The sequence below is a fragment of the Zalophus californianus genome, chromosome 6, assembly GCF_009762305.2.
Source record: "Zalophus californianus isolate mZalCal1 chromosome 6, mZalCal1.pri.v2, whole genome shotgun sequence".
Lineage (NCBI taxonomy): Eukaryota > Metazoa > Chordata > Mammalia > Carnivora > Otariidae > Zalophus > Zalophus californianus.
This window is the reverse complement of record NC_045600.1, coordinates 88,633,222-88,645,688: the sequence shown is the minus strand read 5'-3', so window position 1 is coordinate 88,645,688 and position 12,467 is coordinate 88,633,222. Positions and strand designations below refer to the sequence as shown.

At 39.9% G+C, this 12,467-nt stretch overlaps 1 protein-coding gene across 1 annotated transcript in view; it reads right to left on the bottom strand.

Moving 5' to 3' along the window:
* The window catches only part of SEMA6D (semaphorin 6D), a 615,846-nt gene extending 603,809 nt beyond the window's left edge, over window positions 1–12,037 (bottom strand). The window contains exon 1 of the mRNA XM_027570690.2: window positions 11,580–12,037. The gene's annotated coding sequence lies outside the window, so the exon portion shown is untranslated. The remainder of the gene's footprint in view (window positions 1–11,579) is intronic.
* Between the last annotated feature and the right edge of the window lie 430 nt (window positions 12,038–12,467).

Below are 12,467 nucleotides of genomic sequence, written 5' to 3'. Positions count from 1 at the left end.
ATACCCATGCTCTGGGTGAAGAGGGAGAAAAAAAATAGAGGATCATGGTCCAGTCATGATGAATGTTCACAGTGGGTAAGTACCCGATGTTGTGAGACGAGCAGAAGGGATCCCTAAATCAGTCAGGAATGTTAGGAAAGTATCCAGTGGGAGGAACTCTTCAGAAGCATCATGGAAAGAACAAGGGTGTGCTTTTGAAATCTGATGAGCCTATGGTCAAATCATATCTACAAATAGAAATCATGCAAACTTTCCAATTTTTATTTTCCTGACCTGGAAAATTTTTTTTGTAATAACACCTAATGTATAATGGTATTATAAATGGTATTTCAGAAGAGGTAGAAATGATATGTGTCAAAAAGCTATGATAGTGTATTAGCTCAACACCAGAGAGTTGTTTTTATTTTAATTACAAGAGCTCTGGCAGAGCAAGCTGGACTTCTCTGGGCAGAGAAGGGGGCAGGGAAGGGACAATGCACACCAAGTCAGACAGTGGGAGAAGAGTGGCTTTAGGGAGCTCTAAGTGCTGTGTTATCACTGGAAACACTTCAGTTTCATTCTTCTTTTAAGGCTTCTCTATGTCTGTCTCTCTTCCTTTACCTTGTTTTTTATTGTTGTTATTCTACAATTGCCCCCACTCAATATTGAAAGGTAAGTCAAAATGCTGCTTGTTGGGCTGTCTCAGTTGGTTAGGAATCTGCCTTCGGCTCAGGTATGATCCCAGGGTTCTGGGATCCAGTCCTGCATGGGGCTCCCTGCTCAGTGGGAAGCCTGCTTCTCCCTTCCCTTCGGCTCCTCCCCGCTTCCTGTCTGCCCTTCCTCCTCCCCCCACCACCGGCTTGTTCTCTCTCTCTCTCTCTCTCTCAAATGAATAAAATTTAAAAAAAAAATGTTCTTTGTTTCCAAAATATTAAACAAGTCTTTAAGTTTTCAGCTAACTCATGATAACAACATTGGTTTGGAGGTGTGTCACCTGGGAAAGCTTTTTTCTTCAGATTTCCTTTAAGAACTTAGTAGAAAACCTGGTGAGCGGGTACTGACATTCTGATAAAATGCTAGCACTACTTTGTCCCTACAGAATGCACTAGTAAGGGGCGCCTGGGCGGCTCAGCTGGTTAAGCAACTGCCTTCGGCTCAGGTCATGATCCTGGAGCCCAGGGATGGAGTCCCGCATCAGGCTTCCTGCTCAGCGGGGAGTCTGCTTCTCCCTCTGACCCTCTTCCCTCTCCTGCTCTCTATCTCTCATTCTCTCTCACTAGTAAGTTTGAGTGAGCTGTACTGACACCTCCTGGTAAGAGAAAGGGAACATCACTTGATAAAAAACATGCCTTTACAATTTTATGATCAAAAGCAATACACGAAAACATCTTTTCCACATGCAGGGTTTTCCTGTCAAAAAAAAAAAAAGTTTGCCAAGATAGACACACTCATATATACACACACTCAGGTTTCACTAACTTCCATTTTAAAAACAAGCTAAATCCAAAGAAGAAAAGTTTTGTTTTTATTTCAGGACATCATATAACTAATTTGACTTATTTATAAACCTTTCATCCACTTATTTTGGTTTAAAAATCTTTCATCCACTTATTTTGGCATTGCATATACAGAACCTATTCAACATTCTCTAAAGCTAAGAAGTAAGATGCTATGGAAGTTGCTTTATGTAGTATTTTCAGCCTGGTTCTTGGCGAAACGCTGATCTGATACTTCCTCTTGAATGCCTCAACTATCAACTCTCTGAAACCTCATCCCAGCCTACCCTGTATCCCAACACCGCAGTTTCCACTAACGCATCCCTGGACTGAAACATCTTCAGGTCTAGAGTCCCCCAGTCCACCCATCACTCCACTCTTCAATCTCAAACTCTCTACTTCTCTCAAAATGCACTTGTGTTCTGACAAGTATATTTAAGGCCCTATGTACCAGAGCCAAAATGATAAGTGTTAATAATTTAACCTTCTGTATCTCCTTAGTAACATACAGACCTTGCAAATATGAAGTTAGTCCTTCTAGAAATGTAATCCCTTGATTAAAATAGAGTATCAGCCGCCTATCCATCCATCTGTCCATCCATCCATCCATCCATCCATCCATCCATCCAATATTTATTCACGTGCCTAGTACAACAAGCAAGACTCTCTGCTAGATATTATGGGAAACAAAGGTAACCATGACAGACGTTATCTTTGTTTCAGAGAATTTAAATTCTTGTGGTCAAATAGAGGGGGAAAATGTTAACAAACAAAGAAAAAGCTCAAATTGTGATAAGGTCTATTATGGAAACAGTAAGGTATAGAGACTGAAAAAAGAATAGCAGGAAGTGTCCTTTAGATAAGCAGAATTCAGGGAAGGGCTCTCAGAGGAGGTAGCAGAAGCTGAGACATGTAGGACAAGAAGCAGCTATGGGGAGAGTCAGTTGAGAGTGTTCCAGGCAGAGGGAACAGCCTGTGCAAAGGCCCTGGGACAGAATGGACTTGGTGTTTTCATGGAAATAGTGAGGAAACAGATGGGCACCTGGGTGGCTCAGCTGGTTAAGCGACTGCCTTCGGCTCAGGTCATGATCCTGGAGTCCCGGGATTGAGTCCTGCATCGGGCTCCCTGCTCAGCAGGGAGTCTGCTTTTCCCTCTGCCCCTCCTCCCTCTCATGTTCTCTATCTCAGTCTCTCTCTCAAATAAATAAATAAATAAATCTTAAAAAAAAAAAGAAATAGTGAGGAAACAGAAAGTGTCAAGAGTTGATGTTGATGTAGGTGATCATAAGGGTTTAATTCAAAATGCAATGAGAAGTCCTTGAATGGTTTTAAAGAAGAAACGGTATAATCTAATTTAGGTCTTGACAAATAGGTAATACATAATAGTACTCACTTTATGCCAGACACTCATTTAATCCTCATAAGAACCTTATAAGATAGGAATTAATATCCCCAATTTTTATCAGTGGGAAAACGGAAGTGAAGAGAAGTCAAGTAACTTGCCCCTCCCCCACCCCAGTCTCACAGCCAATAAGTAGCAGTGCCGGGATTTATAATCAGGTCACCCATCCATGGGGTCCATGCTTCAAACACTATGCAATATAGCCTCTTATGTTATCACTTCTGCCAGAGCAAAAGTGGGAAGAACCTGCTAGAAGCTAAGGCAATGATCCAGGCTGACATTATGGGGTCTTACTCTGGAAGGACAGCAGTAGAGATGGTAAAAATTAAATGGATATTTTGGGGTACCTCTGTGGCTCAGTCATTAGCATCTGCCTTCAGCTCAGGTCATGATCCCAGGGTCCTGGGAATGAGCCCCGCATCAGGCTCCCTGCTCAGTGGGGCGCCTGCTTCTCCCTCTCCCTCTGCTTATGTTCCCTCTCTTGTTGTCTCTCTCTAATAAATAAATAAAATCTTTTAAAAAAATGGATTTGTGATATATTTTAGCAGTAAAGTCTATGGGTCTTGGTGGATTGAATGTGTCAGGCAAGGAGAATGCCTGGTAGGGAGAGATGTTTCAAGAACAATTGAATCACATTGCAGAAATGGCTTTTATTCCTGTTTATTCAGTGTACATTTTCTATGCTACTAGGATCTTCCCATCAAGAAGTTTTCTCTTTCAAGCTAATATATTCAAAGGATTTGCTATACAGCACACATTTCATCTCAATGCCCATTGGAACAACCTTTTAACATGGTTCACTAACTTTTCTGGTCTTTTCTATGTACATATATAAAATTGTATCAGGTACTATGTACAGTTTAGGATTGTTTTCTCTTCATTTCTCTTTACTATATCATCAACTTTTATCTTGTCAGTAATTATTTTTAAAAAAAAATAGTTTTAAATAATGCTTAACATTCTATTGTAAAAATGTGCTATACTTTATTGTTTTATTCTATCTTTTGGAAGTTGTATTGCTTCTAATTTTTCACTAGTCCGGGTAACATACTTTATATTCATCTTTGACTGCAACCCTGATTATTTCCCAATGCTAAACAACTAAAAATATAAGTTTTAGGTCTAATGGAATATTTTTATGCCCTAACAAATTACATTTACATATTTCTACCTTGTATTCCACTAAAATATAACAATTGAAATATCATCAGTGCTGTGGGAGAGAACCTGTAAGAAGGCAGATTATGTGGGAGAAAATACTGGTAGGTGGATAAATGTGGCAGTGGGTGTCTGCAAAAATTCTTTTTTTTTTTTTTGATTGCCTCACTTACATCAGTGAATAGGAAGCAAGGCCTTCATCTAAGAGTGAAGGTGTAGACAGAGGTACTGACTGTTTAAGGAGAAAAGACAAAGTATGATATAGTCCTCTAGAAGAGTGAATGGAATAAGCTAACACAGTAAAAGAATCTGATAACTTCAAGAACCCATTTACCATTAATGCATATTTACCTCATACACAATAATTCCTTATTCAATGTTTATTAATGAAAGTGTATTTTTCCTAATTAAGGGTTAAATTTCCTGATAACCCTTCATTAGCAAGAAATCAAGTTGCCTTGACCATACCCATACATGCTATGCATGACTAGTACATTTGTCAATTAAAAAATAAAACAGGCCCCAGAACAAATTACTCAGTTACTAGTCAAAAGTGTTGAAAACGAGGGCGCCTGGGTGGCTCAGCCGGTTAAGCGACTGCCTTCGGCTCAGGTCATGATCCTGGAGTCCCGGGATCGAGTCCCGCATCGGGCTCCCTGCTCAGCAAGGAGCCTGCTTCTCCCTCTAGCCCTCCCCCCTCTCATGTACTCTGTCTCATTCTCACTCTCTCAAAATAAATAAATAAATCTTTAAAAAAAAAAGTGTTCAAAACGAGAAACGTATTTACTTCCGCATGTAGCTTGAATCCAACATTTATTTTGTCTTTAGTTTTAGAATAAAAATTATTTTATTAAATACTTTTAGATTTTTCTAAACATTTTCATTCTTACAATATTGTTGTAACACACACACACACATAGGCACTCTTACAAAAAAAGTCAAGTTCAAATCCAACTATGGGATTCCTTCAAACAGAAAGTGTCTTTTAAATAAATCTTTAGAGGCACCTAGGTGGCTCAGTCACTTGGGCACCAAACTCTTGGTTTCAGCTCAGTTCATGATCTCAGGGTCGTGAGATCAAGCCCCACATGAGCTCTACACTCAGCAAGCAGTCTTCCTGGGATTCTCTCTCTCTCTTTGCCCCTCCCCCCACTGGCATATGCTCCGCCCCCCAATAGATAAAAAAATTTTTAAGTAAACCTTTAGGCAAAGATAGGCATTTTGCCAATTTGGTAGGGAAATTGGGACATTTCAAGTTGAGTATAGCACGAAGAAAATATCCAACAGTTAATAAATTGGAAAATTCTCTAATAAGCTGTATCTTTGTAGGCAGAAATTTATAGCATATCTCTTCTTCCTGATACCATGTACAAAATACATACCGAACAAAAATGTGCAGAATAAATGGAGTATTTACTTTTGCATTTTTATTTGGTTATTCTACCATTAGGCAGATATAGACATGGCATAAAGAAAGGAAAGGCCAAATTCTGACCTAATACCATAGTATGAGAATTGCAGTTACATTATAATTCTCTCACTGCATTCTAGAGAAACTTCAATAGCCATTAGAGAATAAAATAGGATTTCAACTCAGATCTTTAGAGGCAGCTAGTCTTAAAAATTAATTCATTTGATAAATGTTCAAGTTTCTTCCTCACTTTCTTCTATGTGAACATTTATCCTATGTGCTTTGGATGGATGTTACCAAATCTCTGAGTTCAAATTCAAAGCCCCAAGAGTTATTCATACCTGAACAAGCTGGTAAGGAATACTTAACTGGTCTCCGAATCTCTTAGGGATAATTCGAAGACAAATTCTCTACCCAAATGTTATTAATTACATATTTAGCACCTTAGGTAGCTTATTTCTGAGAGGTTTTAGAGATCAAGAGGGATACAAAAAAAAAGTGAAGAGAATCAAAGCTAAAACATCAATTTGAACTGAGCTGCACAATGAGAATTTACTTCCAGTACTTTGTTGCAATGTAATCTATAAATAACTCTCTGAGGTTCACTTACCAATTAAGAATCATCACATGGCATGCACCTTAGATGTCAGTAGCTAATTTGCATGTCTGTGAAACATTAATTTGATGAAAATTTTAAAGCTTTATGCACTATTTATATCATAATTGGAAGCACAGTAAATGTACCAATACACAGATTTTCATTGTATCCAGTGTGCTTCTTAAAAGGCTACGTTTAAATGATCAATATTTATCATTGTCTATTTGAGAGTTTGCTTCAGTTCAGGACAACCTATCTGTGTTTTAGACTTTAAATTATTTTTAACATTAACCATAATTGAAATGTCTGGGAAAAAATGGTGTCTATGTGGGAGACAGAAGATGAGAATCAGATTTATACCCAGAGGTAGCTAGTCAGATTTGGAAGTTTAATTCAGAGTCTGTGGCCTTAGCCATAAACATGTCACCCTGGCTCAATAATTTAGTTCTAATTTTTTTCAAGTTTTTACTTTTTTTTTTTCAAGTTTTTACTTTTTATTTTGTCTCCCTGAGTTTTTCAACAGTCAAAAAGAACAGTTTTGTGGGTGGTCCCTTCTAAAAGCTTAAAATGGTTGTTGATTCAAGTACAAAGGGAAACAACCAGTGGGTGCTTATATTTAACTACTGTATTTAAGTACAGTACTTAGAAAAAATATTGTATTTACATATCCAGAAATTTCATAAGCTGACAGCCTGGTGGAGTGAGCATGCCATCAGAATTGCCATACCTGTCAGTCAGGTCCAGCCACTGACTGATTGGGTAGCAAGCAGAAAAGTCAATTAGAGACAGAAGAAGAGGGGAAGAGAAAAGAGGAGAGAAATGTCTGAAAATCTCCACTACCAAAGAAGCACAATGATCTTTCCAACACTTATTTTTATTCTCACATCCTCAGACTTTTTAGAGTTTAGTATACCCAGAGGGGAATTCTTTCTAATGGAAAGATTTGGTTGCTTTGCTTTCCCGGTTGGTACTATTAATAGTGTTTTTCCCGAAAGTGGAAGCTGAGCATCATTAAAGATAAGGTCTGGGTTTTTAATTTAATGCAACAGATGTGCAAATATATGTTGACTCATTATTAGCTAATTTGTTATGTGTTTATGGCTTCTCATTCCTGACAGAATATAAGTATCTTTAGATCAGAAGTCATGCTAAGTTTGGCTAGGGTCCTCAGCATTTGCTTAATAACTATTTTCCAATTTGACTGTATTTCTAAACACTTATTCCTACTCATTTTGATGGTCTGTCTCCCCACACAATAAAAAAATAGACATTTCAATAAAATACATACGTAAATAGAATAAGATAAAGTCACTGAGAAATATAACATATACATGCATGCATTCCACAGAGCTTTATATGATCAATAAATTAGACTCAGATTGGCTCTGAGCCTTCTAGTGGCCAAAGCAAAAGAGAAAATATGATCAGTTAAGAAGTACACATTATTCTTGAGATTAAAATTTATCATAAATAAGCTATATATAAAAAATATACACAATTTGCATTGCTCTATATCTTCATTTCATAAAGTCTACATTTTTATCACTCAATTATGTTAATCTTTATTTTTAAAAAAGTCTAAGCAAATATTGGCTACTAAAAATATCTTATTCAATACTTTTTCTTCATATTAGTTTATGGGAAGGAGAAAACTAAATTTACAATTTAAATGCACTTATTTGAATCACTTAACCAATTTGTTTATGGTCACATCTAGTTATGAAAATTGAGTGTCAAGTTTCATCTTCTTTATTAAATATTTAATAAGTTCTAAACTTGTAAGAGCAAACTGAACTTTTTAAACAAACTGTCTCCAAAATAAACATTGACAATTTTCTATTTTACATAAATAGAACAGCATTCCCACCCCTCCAGCCTCCCACACACACCCCATACCTGGCACAAAAAAAAGAAAGAAAAAAAGAAAAGAGTGGGTAGTTTTCATTACTTAATACAAAGAAAAATTAATAGAATTAAAGTCACCATTCAAATGTAACAAAGCAAAGCACTATGATACTCTATTACTTTGCCTTATGATATGTGAGGATTAGTGCCTGAATTATTCAAATGTATATTATGTCCCACACAGCTTGGACTTTTAAAGGTCAAAGAAGTATTCTTCAATGAATTTATTCAATGAAACCTGCCCTTCGCTTCTTGTGTTAAGCTCTGACTCTTTCCAGGTTTAATAAAAGTTGTTCTCTCTTTACTCTTCCCCCCATTAATCCCTACATGTTTCCAACAGGAAGTCCCTTACAGACAATGTTGAAGATATTTACACATAAATTTATGACATAAGATAAAAATAACAAAAGATTCAGAGTCAACAGAGTATTACTTTAAAAGGAAATTAATTGTGAAGAAGAAAAGAGGATCAACATAAACTCAGCAAGAGTCTGAATGATAGTATATAGTACAAATAATTCTCTATTTGGGGGTCCTGAGAAATTTCAGCAAGTGGTTGTGGAGTAATGAATGTTTGTAATTCATTAGCTACTATTTTAAAATGCAAAGCACACCATGACATCAATGATGTTCTTTTTAATCTCAACAAACAGGCTATTACAATTAAAGCACTTTCAAAATGACAGTATATTTAAATATAGATTTTGATAAGACTTCAATATTTTAATAACAATGATTCAATAACATTTCATAATTCTATAGAAAGAAGAAAATGTGTTATAAGATTGGTTCAAAAATATACATTTATATACACCAACCTTCTGTGAGTATTTAGTAACAGCTAGCATTTCTATCGTGAAAATGTCTTTTCCTCAGTATCCTTCAATAAGGTTTCAGTAGATCTTTAAGAAAATAATCACCGTTTACTTAAAAAAAATATATTTTTCCCAAGTAGAGAAAATAATAGCATTTTAAAGTGCTTGATTTTCTTTTCTCACTTTCCATCTTCCTTCAGCTCCTAGACAACAAAACAATGGTTCTTTCTTCATGTGGAAGAGTAAACTCAATAAACACAAATGGCTAGGGGGCCTCACAGCAGTGAAATTATGGCTTCACAAGGACTTTTTTTTTCTTTTTGAAGAAACATGTTTAAAAGGACCTTTTCCAACATACTTTAAAGTCATGCATATTTCAATGATATAATTAAATTGGCAACACTAAACATTGCTGACTGATAAATGAGGCCAAAATAATTAAGTTCTGCTTTTTGTACAATCAAGATTTAGTGCAGCAATCAATCTGGGTAAGAATTTGGAGTCAGGAGATTTCAGAAGATGAACAAGCAACTAGATAAAACTGGTCATGTGGGAAGGTGATTAAATGAGTATACAGTTTATACATAGCTGTGGATACCTTCCACGTCTTAATCTTCATTAGAACCTGGTTGATTAATTGTTCATGTGGTCTCATACTACACTGGACAGGGTATGCAAAACAAAAGAACAGCTTAAAAGATAATCCTAATCCTATGCACTCAATAAGCACTATTGATCTTGAAAATGTAAAAATATTAATAGATTGAAAATATAAAAGTTTTTTTTCAAAGCCAAAACAAACAAACAAATAAGAGGCTCAAATACTGTAATGGAAAAGATTAAGGAATAAATATTAAGAGTGGTAAGGGGCATGGGGGGGGAGAGAGAGAGAGAACACAATATACTTTCCACATGTATATTTATGGAACTGAGTATGTTGTGTGCCTACTCAGGTTTCCATTTTTATTCATCTTTTACCTAACTCTCTCTTCCTTCCTTAGGATAAATCACACGGTTTTCCATACCCTACTAACAACACCCTCACTCCTCATGGTCTTCCCTGTGGAATCAGACTGTGGTCAGAAAGAGGTGTTCCTATTATTTCTTCTGGGGGGCTGGAACTCCAGGCTTCAGCAGACTGGTGCACATAGCAGGTGCATCAGGGTAGTCAGAGTAAAATATAACCAGGGCAGTTGGGTGTGTTAGTAGCCACTGGGATTTACAACCAGCTATATATATACACACACATACATATATATATATATATATATATATATATATAAATTTTAAAAATCCCTCTTGTCAAGAGCTTACTCTGATTAGTAGCCAGGGACCTTAGAGAAAGAAGGAACATCCTTCTCAGGAAAACGCACCTCCTTTGTAGTGGGCTAAAGAATAGACATCATGAACAGGTGATATCGCTGTAATTTAGAAAAACGGGAAAATTCAAGAGTGCCCTCCTCTCCAACAAAATGAACAAGCACTAGCTGTGTTTTGGCATCTCCAACTATGGATAACCGTCTCTCCTTGACTCCAGGTACACATGTCTGCCTCCATGACTGTTAGCATGCGGCTAGGACAGGAGAGCAATGAATGTGTACACTAGCGCTCGGCCGTTTGTAGAGTGGAAATTGCACTTTGTTTATAAAAACGGATTTTCCCCCGCGGAACCCTGCAATTCAACTCGCTGAAAGCGCAAATAGAATAAATACACATTCAAAAACAGAGGGGAAGGGGGCGAAAAAATAAACCCCACCCAGGAACCTTTAAGAGAAACAGGTGCTAGCTAGCAAGAGAAAGCAGCCAGTTGCCAGTAACACTTAAAACTCCATCTTCCTTACTCGGGCAACAATTTCTACGGGGAAATACGCGCCCTGTTTCCGAGGGTTTAATTCACTAGGTTGTCTCTGAATCAGAGTCAGATCTAAGTTTCACACTTAGGAGTGGTTTTCGCTGTCGACTACTATTGCCCTCCCAGCTCAGAGAAGTCCGTTTGCAAACTGGGTAAAACCTTTTCTCCGAGCAGCCTTGACCTCACTCCTCCAGGTCGTCACTTTTATTTACGGCCCCGTGAGCAGTGTCTCTGTCGCTCAGCCCGTCCCCAAGAACAGTCACCGCGAACAATGAGCCAGAGGAGGGACCCACCCAGGGAACGCCTGCTCGCCGGCCGCGCGCAAGCCCGCTAGCGCGGGACGCTCCTGGCTTCTGGGCGCCCGGTGCCCCCATCCTTTCCCCTCCAGAACCCGAGAAAGACGGGAAGGTAGGTCGTTCCCTACACCTAGACTCCCGTAATCACTCAGTAAGCCTTGCTCCCAGAACCCACCAGTTAAAGCTGCCGTATCTAAAAAGAAAATCAGAAGAGGGGGCGGCGTGGCGGTCCGACCGGCTGCCCACCCGGTTGTAACTAGCCCAGTTGGGGGGTTCGGCACTCACTTAAGCCCGAGTCCGCGGCTTACTGAAATCCCGAAGGATTTCGGGTGGGGGCAAGAGGTGGAGCCAGGAGCCAGAAAGTGGCTTCCGCCCCCTCCCCCCGGCCTGGCACGGCTCCGGGATCGGGCAAGACACAAAAGACGGGTAGTAGCAGTGCCACCAACTCTGCCGCCGCCTCCATCTGCGCTGCGCAGGCGAACGCGGCGGCGGGGCCTCGGGGCCAGGTCCCCGCGCCGGCCGGGGCGCGCCGGGAGGCTGGGAGCATCCTCGGACGCCGCCGGAGCTTCCTGTGCGCTTTGCGCGCAGCCCCCCAACAGGAGCTTTAGCTCCGCAGATAAAGAGGCTGAGGCGTGGAGGACAAATGGAGAGGAAAGGCAAGACTTACTTGGGGGCCGAAGGCTCAGCCGGACAACCGCTTCGGACTCGGCAGGTGTCTGGCACCGCGGGCCAAGGCGGAAGGCGCTGGCGCAGCTCCGAGCTGGGCTCCACTTGAGCGAGGACGGAAACTCCCCTTGCCACCCCGGCCCCGCGGCGCGCTCCTCGCTGTCACGGCACCGAGCGACGCAGGCACCTCCCCACAGCCGCCTCTGTCCCGAGTGGGTCCTCTCGGCCCTCCTCTCGCGGTTCGGCTGCTCCCCCACCGACCACTCCCTGTCACCTCAGCAGCCCTCCGCTCCTTCCTCTTTGGACACTTCCACCGGTTACTCCTCCGTCTGCGTCCTCCCACCCCCCTCAGCCCACGTGCTTCTGCCGCTCCCTCAGCTCTAAACTTCCCCTGCCAAAGCCCCCACCTCTCTCTGAAAAGCCAAGGTCTCCAAGAGGAGGAAAGGTCCTGGGGTAGCATACAGCTGACTGACCTTTAGGTCACCCACCACCTCCCCGCCCCCCCCCCCCCCCCCCGGCAAGCACTTAAGTAGACAGAACTCATTATTTGATCTTGTTAATGCGATGGTTTAGGTCTTGTGTATTATATATAAAGATGTGTATTTTAATGTGTCATATATCACTTTTAATAAAATTTATTCCTGAGTGTCACTTAGTAATCATCTAGCAAGCTATTCATTGACCTTTGGGGCTGAACTATCAGCTCAGCTTTCTTCATAGGCAAAAAATCTCAGCAAAATTCCGGAAAACCATTTTTGCCCAATCCAATTTTTTTTAATGCCATTTTCTACTGAGAGCTCGTCTCCTTTTTTTTTTTTTTTGTTGCTGTTGTTATAGAAATATTCTGATACTCACTTTTCTCTGTTCCTGCAGACAAAATTAGAGATTC